At 45.7% G+C, this 12,824-nt stretch overlaps 1 long non-coding RNA gene across 2 annotated transcripts in view; it reads left to right on the top strand.

Annotated features, from left to right (window-relative positions):
* LOC142602911 (uncharacterized) overlaps window positions 1-12,824 on the top strand; it is a 29,460-nt gene that overhangs the window by 7,063 nt on the left and 9,573 nt on the right. The window contains exons 1-2 of one of the 2 annotated variants that reach the window (XR_012836746.1): window positions 1,389-1,523; window positions 1,782-1,879. This is a non-coding gene — a long non-coding RNA (uncharacterized LOC142602911). Of the gene's footprint in view, window positions 1-1,388; window positions 1,524-1,781; window positions 1,880-12,824 lie in introns of those variants that run through there. The other variant, XR_012836747.1, reaches the window with a different exon arrangement.

The following is a 12,824-nucleotide window of genomic DNA, read 5'->3' as shown; positions in this document are numbered from 1 at the left end:
CTTTCTTCTCCATAGAATCACAGCCTGAGAAAAAGGATGCCCAAGGATGGCGGATTTGTAACTTTGGTCCTGTGGCACATCCTTCCTGGAGCTCTTCTTGTTTGACTTCTGCCTTCTGAGCCTTTGAGATTCCCATGTATGAGCTCTTTTTAATTATAAGGACTAGAGAAACTTAAATAGTGAAAGCTGTGATTCTAATAAATTAGTGGCGTTATAAAGCATACCGAGCTTTACTAATAACTCCAGGTATTGTGAGATTTGAACTCTTTGGTGTCATGAGTCACTGAGTCTGGGACGTGGGATAGAGCCCAGTTTGAATATCACAGCTTGGGGTGGTTATTTATACTAGCGGGGGAAAAGGTATCAGCAAAGTGTGTTGCTTGCAGATGGAGCATATTTTGTATGGCATACAATAATAATGAAGGTCATCTTTCAGAGCAAAGTTGCTATTGGAAAGTTGAGGAATATTTAAAATAGAGGAAATCAAACAGGAACTTACGAAGTATGAGAATAACACAAAATCAAAAGGAGGAAAGCAGTTAACATCTAAAAAGAACACTGTTTCTGAGGCCTCATGTCAAATGTTGATTCTACAAAAGATGCTTTTTTTCAGTTGCTCATTAAAAAGGGTCCTGCTGAAGAGTTATTGTTCCCTGAGAAATCAGATGCATTGTGTAGTCAAATATCATATTAAAAAAAGAAAAGGATTTCCGGAAAGATGTGAATGCAAGAAAGCAATAAAGCCTGAAGAGGTTATTAAAAGCCACCCAGAGCAATTGGCCATGTGAGGTGTATTACAAAACAGAGAAGCAATCAGCAAGAAGAAATCTTCTGGGACACCAAAGCCTAAGTCAACACGTAATCCTGGGAGCCTCCCACCTCCCTCTCCTGGAAGTCTTGCCTGTGGATGGAGGTGGCTGACGGCCTTTGCTCTGGCATTTCTGTGCCTGGAGGCATTCTCTGCGGGAAGGGCTGGCATGTTTAAAAACAAGTTTGAAAAATTTCCCTATTCTTCAGTCGCATTTTTTCTCCTAATTGCAAAGCAAGTATAGGGCTTTTTTAAAAAAATAACTGATTCAGCCAGCCATTTAATCTCTTGCTGTCTGTACCCAGCAAAAAAGTGTGAGTTTGTCTGGAAAAATAATAATTGGAGAAAGATTAACACAAGGGACCAAAGCCATCTGCAGTTAAATGATGGGCTCTGGAACCTTTCACCAGCCTAGAGCAACAGTAACCAGGAATTGTCCGGTGGATTTTGACATAAACTGTGGTCCGAGGCCAGCGTGCAGGGGTGAGCACCATGCCTCTGCCGCGACGGGGTGGGTGGGCATTCCTTCCCTCCCTCGGGCGCGCTCGCCTGCCTGCTTGCCTGCCCTGGTGCTCGTTAGCAGTCGGCGTTGTGGGGTGGGAAAGAGCACGGCCGGCTGCTGGTCAAATAATTGGATTTCTTCCCTCCTTGTGGCCTCTCTATCTGTGCTTGGGAGAGCTCGTTCAGACTCCTCGACCCGCTCTCTGAGGCTGAGGTCAGTGTCTCCCAGGGCAAAGCGTTAGGGAGTTCTTGTAATGCCGCACCCTACGAGGTTAGATGTGTCATTATTAATTACTGACAGAGCGCTCAACGATTGGGGTGTGATGTTTCTGTTCTGTTTCTTTTATAAGAAAAAGAATAGTTTCTAAAGTTAAATTAACAAGTTTAAAACTTAAAAAAAAGAGGCTTTTTCTCCCATGCCTGAGGGATAGGTTTGCTTTCATCTAAACTCATGAATAAGTTTCTCTTCCAGCTTCCATCCTTGATCCGACAGCGTGTGATTTACAAAGGGCTCTACGTCCTGTGTAACCCAGATGACTCCAACACATCAGCTACAAGCTGTTTTCACAGGTACGGTACCAAAGGCAGAAGAATAGTTCTGATTTTTGGTGCAGTTATTAACGACTCCCCGATTCTCAGAAGTGGCTAGCAGCCTTCCTCGGAATCGGTCACAGCTCGAGTCGATGCCCATAGAGATGGAAATACCTGTGGCACCCCCTGCTCTGGCAGCCCGGTCTTGCCTCTCACGAGCACCGTCCCTCCGTGGGTTGCGGCAGGGATTCCGAATGTCCCTGTGAAGCTGTTCTGCATTTCGAGAGCATGGCACTTTGTGTCCTCAGAGAGACAAAGACGTGCCTTTCTTTTAGATCCCAGCCTACTGGAAAACAAGGTCAACCTGATTGTTTTGGAACAGATGGCTTCCTTCCATGTAGTGGCATTTCCCCGGCTAAATGGAGCCTGACTATACATAAATATCACATGCGCCTATATGGGGATTTATAAGTATAATAACAAAGTACAGAGTTAGGAGAATTTAGAGCTGCTGAAAAAATGACCTCCCCCCCCCAAAAAAAAAAATTAGTCAGCATTTTCAGTTACTAATTTTCTTTATCTTCAATATCCATCCTTTAAACTAAGCTAAGCTGGCAGGTGACAGGTTATCCCAGTCCCTCGTGGGGAAGGTTTTCAGTGAAAGATGGCTGGAAACAACTGCACAAGAAGAGCTTGATGTATTCTGAGCCGCCACCCCCAGCAGAGAGAGGTGTTGTTGGGTTCTGTGGGAATGTGAGCTAAACCAGATCTGATCTGGATGCTAAACTATGAGGTTGCCTGTGAAGCACGGGTAATGAGGCTAGGAGTACAGGTGGATTAATTGGACACAGAAAGGCTAATTTACTGTTCCTGTAAATGTATGCCATTGTCAGTTTTGCTTGTTTTTTTCAGAATATAGGAAATGATTGTGCCCCAAATTCTTGTCTGTGTTTCAGCGTGCTTTGCAGGGGTGGGGGGGTGACCTACATGCCGCATGCAAGACAGCGCTATTGGAGACTTCCTGCGTTTTTCAGGGTATCTGCGTGCTTGTTTCTGTTCTGTTTCTTTTAAAGAAAAAAGAATAGTTTCTAAACTTAAATTAACATCACGCACCCCCAAAGAAATAATGTATATTCTATTAATTAATTATTTCAAATAATATTGTGCGGGAGGAAGGGGGACCCTATATACGCCCTTCAGAGGCCCATTCCAGCTGTTTTCTATAGTTTTAAGAAAGCTGGTGGCACCGGCAGTGACCGTCGCTGGTGCGGGCTCTTTACCCCGTGCGAAAGGGCAGCCCTGGCAGCGCGCGGAGTGCTGAGCGTGGCATCCCGAGCTCTCCCCTCCAGCTTTATCTCGTTAGCTCTTTTCAGAGAATACACCAGAAGTATAATCCAATCACTCTGGCATTCAGAGGCCCTGGCTCAGCGTAGGACACTCCAGCTCGGTAACGAGAGATGCTGCTTCGTGACTCATTTCCTCTTCTCAGCCACTGAATCACTGTCCTTTCTTATTGCTAAAAACTACCTGAAAAAGTCTGACTGGATTCCTGGGCACTTGGTGTTTTAACTAACTTCAGATGTAGAACGAAGTGCTTAAAGACACAGGGGTTTGCTGCCTCCTCCAAAACACCACAAACTGTGTTGAAATAGAGATTTAGCAAGTGTGTTTGAAAGCCTGGCTTAAAAATGTACAGGTTTGCTTTGGCCGATAGGTCGTCGCTAGGAAAGGACTGAACCACAAATACAAGGACCTCATAGAGCTGAAATTCTGTTTCATAGGTTGGGCTTGTTTCCAGAGCAGACCAGAATTTGGATCTGGATTTTAAATACTTTGACTTGTAAGTCAAGTACCAAGTTGAAGTGTACAGACAAGCAAGGAACTTGTCCTAGATCTCCCGGCTGTGCCTCGCTGTAGCTCGCATGCCTTCGTGCTCGTGCATCCGTGCAGGAGGAGCATCCGCTGGGAACACCTCCAACCCTGCCAGTTTGGCAGCACATCAGCTTTCCTCTGCCCAGGTTTCCTTCTGACTATACCTTTGTGTTTGTCTTTTCAATGGCTGGTTCTGCGTCCAGAAAGGCTGCCCGCTCCCCACAAGTGTGCCTCTGTGGTGGGGTTTCGTTGCAGTCGCATTGACTGCACCTCGCAAGTCTCCCTGGCCCAGCTGCAAGCCCAGAAGCTGACGTGGCCTTAGGACTGAGCCTGCTCAGCCTCTCCTTCTGGCCCACATAAACCCATCCACTCCAGGCAAGGGATCCAAGGTGCTTTAAAAGCAAACCAAACTTATTACAAAATAGAGAATTTTCTGAAACAAACACTTCTGTTTATTTTAAGGAATTTTCTTTCTTTCTTCACTCAAAGTTTTGGGTCTTTATCAGCATTAAAGTTATCCTGGTTTAAGAAATTTAGATTTTTTTTTCTCTTTTGAGATGGAAACTAATTTAACACAATCAATCCCAGTTGCTGATAGAACCAGCTCACTTGTTTAAACCTCTTCATAAATCCCAGGGAACAAATACCAGCATAAGCATTAACAGACTGAAGACTGAAGGGAAACTAGGTGCATCGGGTATTTTTCAATAAATTCAGGGTAGCCAAGCCTCAAAATTCATATGTTTTCATCCTTTATCTTGTGATTTGGTTATCTAACGTAATCATTACGTAGTGATGTGATATGATGTAACATTCCGACGTTGTATTTAGTTCCAGTAGCTCTGGAGGAGACCTCCCAACCTGCTTAGAGCAACCTGCTGAAAGGCAAACTCATTGGAGAGAGACCTGCTTTACGTAGATGCCCTTTCTGCTCCCAAGTAAAAGCGATCCTCATCATCAGAGTTGTTGACCCCCTCCGTATACTTGGCAGCATTCATCAGCCTAACAGTTAGTCCAGAATAATTTCTTTTGATTTTGTTAAGATCTAGTGAACACTCACAGCAGCCAAAAGAGTCAGACCGGCTGTAGAGCTGCTGCCTTCCTAGTCCTGTCCTCCTGGTGCTCGTGTCTAACCCGCTGCCCAGCCGGGGCAGGCGCTTGGGCTGAGACCTTCGTTCACCCCAGTAAGGTGATACATTCCCCCAGTAATAAACACGCAAACCAGAATATTACCAGAAGTAGGTATATTATGTGAGACAGCTAAGAAATTAGGGGAAAACAAAGCAAAACCTGGCTCCACAAAATCTGATTAGTAGCTTTTGCTAGAAAATTCTGGCAACACAAGGATCTTATTTGTGTTGTTTCACAGAGATTGGCTGAGACTGACTGAAGCTGAGCAAGGATTGATGTAATTGATTGTGCTTGATTTACATCTGCACTGTCCAAAATGATCTTGTTGTTCATGTGCGAGTTTAAATGTTCCCAAAGTCTTTGCAGAAGCAAGTCCCTGAAAATTGACTTTCAAAGACTGGAAATATATTTCCTCAGAGCTCATGGCTATTCAGATCCCTGCTCATTGGTTTGGCTTTGCTCATTATAGGCTGCATCCTTCTCTCCTGATTAAGATGTTTATGGGATATGTATAGTCAGATAAGCAAAAATAACAGAGACTGATTTATGAGTTACCGGACCTCAGGAACCACCGATGACTGATGCAGCCTTGGTGAGGTTTGGGTTGTATCTCCAGTGCAGCTGCTTGGAGCTGGCTGTACCCTCCTTGCAGCTCTGGGAAGGAGAGGGACCACCCCTGGAGTCTGAACCTGGCTTCTGAATTTCTGCACTCTTTTAAGTTTGCTTTTACTGGTTGTCTTTGAAACACCCCATGAAGCGACGTACTAGGAGGGCGTTGAATATCGCTGAATATTGGTGCTTCTTCATTTGGTTTTAGTTCTATAGCTGGATTTTAGTTAGTCCTCTTTTCCATCATTTAAATCATGTTAAAATACAATGTATGTTTTGGAACAGAAAATTAAGTGTACCAAAGCAATTTGGAAACTAATAGCTACCAGGAGCTAAATTTAAGTCTGCAAGCAGCCTAGGGGTTTGTTGTTCTTGCAGACAAGTTTTCGGAAAACTCTCTGGGTAAGATGCAGAAAGGTTGCATCATTGCCACAGCTCTGGCTGGCAAAACATGCCATAAGAGCAGAGTCCTGTTGCTTAGCGACTCGTGAAAGATGATTAACCCTTTCCCAGCGCTGCCCAATATTTGTGCGGAAGCCCTCCTGCGGCATCTTTGTGGACACTAATTGAAGATGAAGAAACTACTCTAATATCTCTAGCTAGTAGATGTATTGATTTATTCCTCATTGATGTCAAATGAAGGACCATCTTAATCTTATCATTAGTTACTGAAGGAGATCGCTTAATAAAAAGTCATTCTTCCATAGTATGACATGTAATTATTGCAAAGGATCATACAATTACAGTAAAGATGGAGTAAGAAATGATTAAAAATAATTTGGGGGTGATGGTGGTTAATGCTACTGCCAGTATTTCTTTGTATGAACTCAAGTATTTCTGCACCTTCTGCTAGGTTTAAAGACTGAGTCCCTGTACTGACATTGCTCTTGCACAGGGTGCCTTAAAGCGGAGTTTGGTAGCAACAGTAGTTAGGGAAGTTCCTCACCCCTCATCTCCTTCCAGTGCAACAGGGAAATTATAAAGGCCATTTCAGGCTGAAATTAAAAATCCTTTTAATTAAAAATGGAATTAATCTCTGAAGTTGATGGGCCACAAAATTTCAATTTTCTTCCTTGAAAGGTATCTGAAGTTCAGGAAGAGTTGATAAGCAGGAATGTGTGGGTGTGGTGGGTGTGCTTGGGTTTACCTGGTGGCACCCTTGTGCAGATACTACGGTGCAGAAATTTTCCATACGGCATTACTAAGGTGTTCCAGCACTTGGATTGATACATTTTTCAAATGTAATTACTTTGGATGGTGTTCGCCTCATCCAGCTTGAGCTGTCCTAAAATTGGATGTGGAGTCAGTCTAGCCGTCTACGTTTGGAGCGAGAGGAGCAATTCTGATGGGTCGTTCATTGCATCCCTCTTAAACACATCTTTGGGTGGCCCGAACTGCCCGGGTTCGCCGTCTTTTGAAAGCAGCCCGGCAAGCCCATTGTGCTCCAGCCTGCGGTGGGTGTTAGGCGAGATGAGCTCAGCCCTCTGCTTTTGGCGGTGTCTTGTGTAGCATTACGTCCACAAGGATGGCTTTCCAGTGTTCGCTACGCTGCTTAATAACAGTGACAGAGCAACACGGCTTTCAATTGCAGCAGTGGAAAAAAACCTCACGTGGGAACAGAGGTTAAGGCATAGATAGAGGATTTTAAATTGCGATGGCCTCTCTTTGTGAAATTACCTGGTAATAAAGGCAAGAAGTCCCCTGGAGCAAGAAACGCTGGGTTTTACCTCTCCCGCTCGCAGTGCTCCAGCAGCAGCAATTAGTTTCTGTGGCTATTGGCCCTCAGTTCTGGTAGCTGGAGAGTAGGTTGGGGCTGCCGAGCTGCCGAGGCCAGCTGCTGCACACACCTGCATGTGTGTGCAGCATCATCCCAGGCATCTTTGTGTCTCTGCTGTCATCAACAGAGAAAACTACCTGAGCTAGAAATATTTTGTATTTGGTAGTGTTGAGAATGTGTTCTCCTCTCGTTTGCAGGCGGGTTAACTCTGTCACCTTAACAGAGACTTGTAAGGCGTTAGAATCACCCCACATGACAACTTGCCGTGAATACAACCTTTCCCATGACATATCCGAATGCAGTCCCCATGTTTCTTAATTTGTCCTTATTCAGTAATAGTACGTGTGCTCCTACCAGGCAAATACAGAAACTGCTGCAGATCTTGTTTCCCAGATGTCTTCTCCTGATGCATTTAAGACTCGGCTCCAGGGAGCAGCCCGTGTGATAAACAAGCTGACTGCGTGCCACGTGGTGTTTTGCACTACTGCTTTCCATGAGTCTCCATGCCACCGACAGATCTCAAGGGAGCGTAATAGTGTAACAGAGGCACAGAGCAATGCAGATAGTTCTGAATTGTTAGGCAGATTATTTACTGCTTTCTTAACTCACCAGCAGCGAAAGAAACTCGTGCCACCGATATCTGAGCTGTTGTCTTTCGCTGCTGTTAGCAAGGAGACGGAGCCTGCAGACTGGCATGTTTTGGCATTTCACTAGAATGGATGGATTCCACTTGTCTGAAATGCGATTTCTGTTGGTGCCTGTCAGAGGAAATACCCATTTATCTTCCGTTGTGCTAGCCAGCGTGGCACGCTGTGGGGACAGCGTGTATTATTGGCCCAGCTTTGTACCGCTCCTGGCACACGTTAATCATGCGAGTCGCGGTGGTTTGGTTCTGAGCAAGTGGTCCAGAGCTTGTGGTGGTTTGGTTCTGAGCAAGTAACCCTGTGCTGGTGCTTCCAGTTCAGTTTCTGGGCAGAGGCAGCCCGGGAAACTGGAACCTGAGTGCCCAGCTACAAACCAGCCCAGCAGCCCACCGCGTGCTCCCGCGGAGAAACGAGAAGCACAGTGCTGCTCCCGGGCTGGGGAGGACGGGGCTGCAGCACCAGAGCCCCGTGCTCTCTGCAGAGCTGCGGTGAGAGGGCAATGTCTGCCCCTCCGCTGCTTTCCCTGTGCCCGCTCGCTGGGGTTGGAAACCGGATCACCGGCATCGCTCGATGCTGACGGGCACACCAGCGGGCAGCAAGTGTTCACACCGTGTGCTCTTCCTCGGCTGGAGTCTGAATTGCTGTGTTCTCTTATGTCTGGTTCGAGGGAGAGTTTTCACAGAGTTGAGATGCTGGAACTTAATATGCTTTCAAGAGAAACAAGCTAAAGCCAGGATTTTTGTGCATCCTGGGGGGTATGTGGGCTTCGGGGTGAAGGGGGGTCCAGCAGCTAACGTTCTTCTGTGGGCTCAGACAGCCTGGCATCAGTTCTGGGTCCCCTGCAGCCATCCTGGGCGAGCACATCAGGTGCCTTGGGCTTAGACGCTCTGTGAAGCCGCGGCTGTTTGCAAAGTACCGTCCTCTCCTCTCCTGCACCAGGGAGGGAGTGCTGTGGAGGAGAGAAAGCTCAGATACCCTGGTGATGAGTGAGGGGGATATTAGCACCTGAGAGGATGCTGGGACCTGCCCCTACCCGTCTCTGTGCGCTCCGGGTCAGGTGGACCTGAGTCAGCGCTGGTCCAGCATCTGCAGAGCTGTGTTAGCGCTGTGCTGGATCTGCTGCTTGGCAAATACACAGCGTACCTGCCCACAGGGATCAAAATTCTCAAATTCCTGCAAATTCTTCAATTTATGGCGAAAAAAACGTGGACGTGCAGATATTCATTAGGTCCATAGTTCCTTCAGCCATGTGAATTATGAATAAAAAAATGGCACATGAAATTCTAGTCACTAGAATGGGGAAATAAAAGGCAACTAATCTAGAAATTATTCATTAATTTATTTATATTTTTTTTTTACTTTTTCTTGGATAATATTTAAGCCATCCTTAGCTGTGCTTGAACACAGCTGCAAACACAAAATGTGGGACAGGCAATAAGAAGTGGCTGATCTCATTTTAACATCCTTTAATTAGTGCAGAAAGTAGCCTGCCGACCCTAGCTGAAGTGGAAGGGCTGCACGCTGAAGCGTTTGCTGGGACGAGTTAATGGGTGATGCCAGGTGAGGCTGTTCCTTTCAGTGCTGTCAACAGTGCGCCCTGGGGAGTTTGTTCTTTCAAACCGGCTGACAGCTCGTGACAGATTTCTTCCTATTCGTTACAGTTTGGATGCCTGTAACCGTACGGCACATCAGGAGAAAAAAGATTCACTGCTCTGAATAGCCGAACCTGGCCTTTTTGTTCTCACCGTTTGAGTTCAATGGTATAGCTTAAAATGTAAAGCCAGTGATACGAGATGATCAGAAGTTTTTTAGTTAGACTGTAAACTGCCATATTTTAAATGGCTTTAAATTCATCGTGCTTCAGAGCTAGGACGAACCTTAATTAATGCCACAATGCTATAGAACACAGAAATTTTTGCAGGTAACTTCTGTACAAAACCAGAGAAAACTGTTTTCAGGCACAGTACGGGGGGCTATTCTGTCACATTTATCTTTTTTGTGATTTATTTCGAGTGGTTTTCTATCCTGTGAGTTATTTCCCCTCCTACCCCCCTCAAAACCTAATGAAAATGTTATGACTTTTTTTTATACTAAAAGGGCCTCCCAGTCTTGAACGCTTAATGCTGTGATGGGCAGGAAAACTTGTCTGTCCTGCAGAGAAAGACACCGTAAAAGTGATCTGCTGAAGTCCCTGCAGGAAATCCATGGCAGATCGGGGAAGACGCGCTCTTGGTTGCCCTGCTAACCCACGTGGCCAGCCTTGCTCTCAGACTTGCTACTTGGACTTGTGTGTTAAGCATCCCTTATGCTGAAAGGAAGGCTCTAGGTTAGTAGGACCAAGCCCCGTGCCTAAGCAAAATGCAGGAAATTCTGGAAAGAGAAACCCCACAACTGTGGGTGGATGTGCCATCAGATACAGTGCAACAGGGACAGAGTGCCCTCCTCTCCACCCAGAGATACCTGTGGGTGCCCACGCAGCCTCTGCAGCCAGCGTGGTAAGGTGACAGGACGCTGCTGCGCACTCCCAGCCTCCAAAAAATGGAGCAGAACCTGGACCCCCGTCATAATCTCACTTTGGAAATAGGAAGCGGGCGTTGCTTCTGGAAATCTTCATTGTCTGATTTATTCTCAGTGTCTGGGTAAAGGTATTGCTGTGTTATGTGTGACAAAGGAGAACCTGCGTTCTGCCTAGGCTCTTCCTCCTGTAGGCTGCCAAGTGTTAGCAGAGACCTAGTAAAAGCAGCTCTTAGCAGTGTTTCTTTCCACTGGGATGTAGATAACTGTGGAAGGATGGTTGTAGGTGTTCAGGACTGTCTGTTGGACCTTACACTCACAGACACTGCATACAGGCAGAGAGGTTATAATCATGCCTAGGTTCTTCACAGTCTCCATCCAGTATGAATCCCTTGGCCAGGACGTGGGTGAGTGTTGACGGAGAACAACTCTGTGCTTTGCCTTAAAACACTAGAGAGCAACTGCTAGTTGTCCTAGCAAGCGTTTCAAGGTTTTCCAGCCCAATAAACTCAGATGGCACTGCAATGCAATGGCTGAAGATAGTGTTTTGGAACCATTGCTCAAACTGAAAGGTAGGTACCTTTTTATGGATGCTGAAGGTAGCCCCGTTAAAAAGGTTTCCTCCTCTGGCTCCAAGAAATTTCTGGCGATGGTAACAGACATAATAGTTGAATGTTTTGATTCTGTCTAAAAACTAATTTCCGTAGTATCAAGAGGGAGAAAATACTATGGAATCACATAGTTCCAGGAAAGTACCTATGTAACAAATGCTAAATTGTAAGAAGGGAGCTCTGTTTGCAGGTAAAAGATATAATTGTTACTGAGAACAATATTTCCTATTTGATGGTAGGCAAAGATGGTCAACAAAACCGTTAAGTCTCCCAGTTACAGACAGTCACTGTACTTGGGATCTGGATCACCTAATTCAGTCTGAGGAACATTATCTTTCGTTTGGGAATGCTTTTTCCCCTCTGTCCCATGTGGACAATCTGATTTTCCTGGCCCATTTGCAGCAGCATGTGATAGCAAAGTGTGTATCTCAAGGTGTTGCACAGGATTTTGTGTCCCGGGATCTTGGCTATAGGTCACAGCTCGGAGCATTGATAGTATCCAGTGACAAGGCAGTGCCATGTCGGACACAACTGGAGGAGTTATCTGTAGCAAACAACTGATTTAGTTTCTTTCCCTCAGTCCCCGAATGATCTGCTGTGAGGTTTTGACTGCCGGAGATCTGCGTGTGTGAAATGACAATGACTGTTTTATGCAAATAGGTTTCATGCTCCGGATTGCCTATCAGCTATTCAGAGAAATTATTTCTCATTATTTGGTATTTCAGCTGAATGACAGGCTTTGCAAGTCACAGGGCGTTGAGTCTGATCCCTGAATGAATAGCTTCCAAACTCACATGGAGCTTTCAGGACGGCCTTTCCATAGGGCCGTATGCATGCTCTGAGCATAAACCCTCCTGAGAACACGCTTGCTGGGCTCTCCTCTCCTGTACTGTGCTCTTGTCGACATTTGTTTGTTGCCGTTAAGGAATGGGAGGGTTGCCTAGTGTGCAGGGCAATCAACTGCTTGTCTTCAGATGCAGCTTTGCGAGTACTTTTTGGCAGCATTTTCTTGATTGCAAGTAGGGGACTCATTAGCGCAGGAAGACAGGGTTGAACGTACCAGCAGTGTGGTAGCGGTTAATGGATGACTCGGTATGGGTTTGCCGGTGCCACGACAGGTGGGTTGAGCTGACCGGCGCTGGTGGGGCTCGGGCACTGCCCCTGCTCCTGCGGGCAGCCACCGGCGCAGCCGGGCTGCCACGCTCTCACAGCCAAGGATTTGTCTCTGCCCAGGAAGCGGTCAACGTTTGCTGCGTTCCTTACGCAGTTTTTCAGCAAGAGACTGTACATGAGAGCACTGCATCATTTGTGACAGTTGTAGCTCTAAATAGGAAATGATTAATATTTCATGATTATTTTTCTGTAAGGCATGATTCTTGGGAGAATGCATCAGTCTGCTTGCTGGAGAGAATGAGCCTGCCTTGCTTAGCTTCAAATCAAAATGTAGTCAGGCACTGCATGCTAATATACCTATATTAGATGAAAACTCTCTGGCTGTCTGACTAATGCTCTGCTGCCAGTACGTCAGTACAAAAGTGAACACTTAAGTTTTAGAAACTTGTTTAATTCATCAGTCTTGCAAGTGAGCTGTCTTTCTGCCTTTGTCTTGTGCACCTTTAATCTGGGTTTTAAAATAGTACAAGGGGTCATGAACATCAGCTGACTGCATCAATTGCAAAATCTTTGATTTGTTCCTTTTATTTTTTTTTTTTTTTGCCTTTCTTGAGTCGTAAGCAAACCTCCTTAAAATATTTCAGGATTGCACTAGAGAATAGCAAACAATTGGTCAAGGAATTGTTCTTCTATCTGTAATACAACTTTTCTGT

Source organism: Balearica regulorum, chromosome 9, assembly GCF_011004875.1.
Source record: "Balearica regulorum gibbericeps isolate bBalReg1 chromosome 9, bBalReg1.pri, whole genome shotgun sequence".
NCBI classification, from domain to species: Eukaryota; Metazoa; Chordata; class Aves; order Gruiformes; family Gruidae; genus Balearica; species Balearica regulorum.
The sequence above is the reverse complement of the archived record's forward strand: the minus strand, read 5'-3'. Positions and strand labels throughout refer to the sequence as shown.